Below are 2,635 nucleotides of genomic sequence, written 5' to 3' on the forward strand. Positions count from 1 at the left end.
TATGTATATTAACTTGATGACTACAACAATTTGGTTTAAGTATGACCTATTTTATCAATTGGGCACTCAAAAATTGTTACGTGTGACTATTGTTTGTATTATAGTCACATACAACTACTTCAACCATAGTTGTAAATATCTGAGTCACATGATTTTTTCATAGTTGTGACTATTATAGAACCTATAGTTACATAAAAGTACAAATACGTGACGGATTATTATGATTTTAACACACTAGCTTATGTATATCTAAAACATGACCATAAAATAACTTATACACACTAGCTTATGATAATCATCCATATTGTTTAGTATTTAACAACACAAATTCATAATACCCATAAGATATATTATCCTTTGGACACCAATAGTTTTTCTATGTGCTTATTTATTATAATATAGACGTCTCGAACAATTAAAATCATAGCTATCGATGTATTGACACACAATCCATAAAATATAACTAGTCGTATACAAAATACAAATCGAATGTACATATCGCTTACAAGATACGACCAAAAAAATAATCAGTTTAAATAAATAAATAAATAAAAACTAAGTTACTAGTCAATACAAAAATAACAATAACAATAAAAATAAAGCATTCAACGGTTCTTGAATCATTCCAACAATACTTGTTTGGCAAATTAGCAAAACCTAAATTAGGATCTGCATCAGGTTCACAAAAAGAATAACATCAAAATTCTATTGTTTAATAAACCAGCAAATCTGCTTGATAAAGCATAAAAACCAAAAAAAATATATATATACTAATTAACAGCCGTATTGAATTGAAGATTACCGTGAGGATCAATTGCCCATTCATGTTTCCCGTTGATGAGTGACTTGTATAAATCTGATTACCTGATGGCTTGTATGAACTTAACATTTCAACGAAATAAAATTACTTATATGTTTAACAGTTCTAGCAAAGTACATATAAGTTCATCATCATTCTATCAGGATACTCTTCTGCGATCTTTTATATTACAAGTGTTACCATGACAACAAATGAATCTGTCATTCGTCAATCTGCAAGACAAATATAGTCACTAATGTAGTAAATCAATGAGTAAAACAATATCATATTATAATCAGAGATCCATGACATTTCTAATATACATAAAATTTCAACTACAAGGAAAAATAATAATAAAAAAATCGATTAAAGAAACAAAGCACCATTAAACAGGGACGAGAGGAAGAGTACCTGAGTGAGGCAAGAGATGAGTGCAAAGGCGTTCAAGATAAGAGATTACATCCAAGAATGCTAGATCAACATTTCTCATAAATGAATCTGCCATATGTTACAAGAATAAACCACTTACTCTGCAATCAACCATAAAAACTTCAATCAACTCATCCAATTTGTCAAATGCATCAAATAAGTCAATACTAAATTAGTTCACAAATTTTTTTTTCATTACAGCCCATGTCGCGTGCAAATCGAAGTGTGGTTTTTATCCTATAAAAAAATTAACAACAATGTGAGCATGATTTTTATTAATAATAGTTGAAACAGAACAAATAACATGTGATTAAAGCAATGTGGAGCAAAACAAGTTTTCGATGAAAGGAAAGGCCACTAGCCCACTACTATTAATCAAAGTTTCCTATTCAAAAGTACAGAACATGTACTGTTACATTCATCTCAACCATAACTGATCGCCTCTAATTCGCAATCGATTCAACTACCATCATCATCGTTAGTTTATAATAAGAGTTGTGTTGGATTGGGCACTGAGTTAAAAAAGTGGTGATGATTAACAGATCTAGAGATTGAGAATCACAAATTAAGTGAATCAGAAGTAGTCAGAGTCTCAGAGACATACCAATCATAGAGATGCAAGATACGAAGATCGTTTGAAACGTCGACTTTAGAGATGACTGGTGACATCTACACAGATGGTGGAGGTTGTTCAGTGGTGGTTCGTTGGAGGTGCGTCGTGGTGGTTGTACGTCGTGGTCGTAAACGTGATATAGAAGGAGAGGATAAATACGACGATGACGGGTCTGTAGTTCGCTGGATCGTTGTCGGATTTGATGAAGATCGTCATGGGGTTGATCTCGAAGTTACAATGTGTTGGATCGTTCCCGAACTATGAAGAAAAGAAGATGAAGCAGATAGGTGGGAGGCTTGAAGCCTTGAAGTATTAATCAGGCGTCGATTTAGAAGGGGAAAAACCTAGCTAGGTCAAAATTGGTTGGGGGAGAACTCAAAATTTTTGACCACGATGGAGGGAACTTTAAAGTAAACTGAAATCTTAATATTTTTTCATATGTAAAATTAATATTGTCATTGCTATTTAATTGATTTTAATAATTTATTAACATTACTATTATAGTTATAATTTTAATAATAATAACTAATAGTATAATATTGTTTTTGTTTTTTAATAAAAACCTCACAATATTTTAATTGTCATCATACAATGAATGAGACTGCAAACGGGCAACAAACTATGCCGCTAAGCCTTTTTGAATGATAAAACTAATTCTTTTAATAATTAAAAATATTATGATAATTATTATTATTTATTATCTTTATTATTATTAATTTTCAAAATTATTATGATAATAATTATTATTTACTACATATGTGTATGTGTGTGTATGCAAGTCATGCCTCAAATTC

General features: G+C 30.7%; 1 long non-coding RNA gene across 1 annotated transcript; it reads right to left on the bottom strand.

The window, feature by feature from the left end:
* Window positions 1-453: 453 nt before the first annotated feature.
* LOC145058417 (uncharacterized) lies at window positions 454-2,177 on the bottom strand. Its single transcript, XR_013686382.1, has 4 exons — window positions 1,833-2,177; window positions 1,211-1,465; window positions 803-1,032; window positions 454-669 (listed from the first exon to the last, which is right to left on the bottom strand). It is a non-coding gene; the product is annotated as an uncharacterized LOC145058417 (long non-coding RNA).
* Window positions 2,178-2,635: the final 458 nt, after the last annotated feature.

The sequence above is a fragment of the Lactuca serriola genome, chromosome 6 (genome assembly GCF_051521515.1).
Source record: "Lactuca serriola cultivar US96UC23 chromosome 6, Lser_US96UC23_V15, whole genome shotgun sequence".
Classification (NCBI taxonomy): Eukaryota; Viridiplantae; Streptophyta; class Magnoliopsida; order Asterales; family Asteraceae; genus Lactuca; species Lactuca serriola.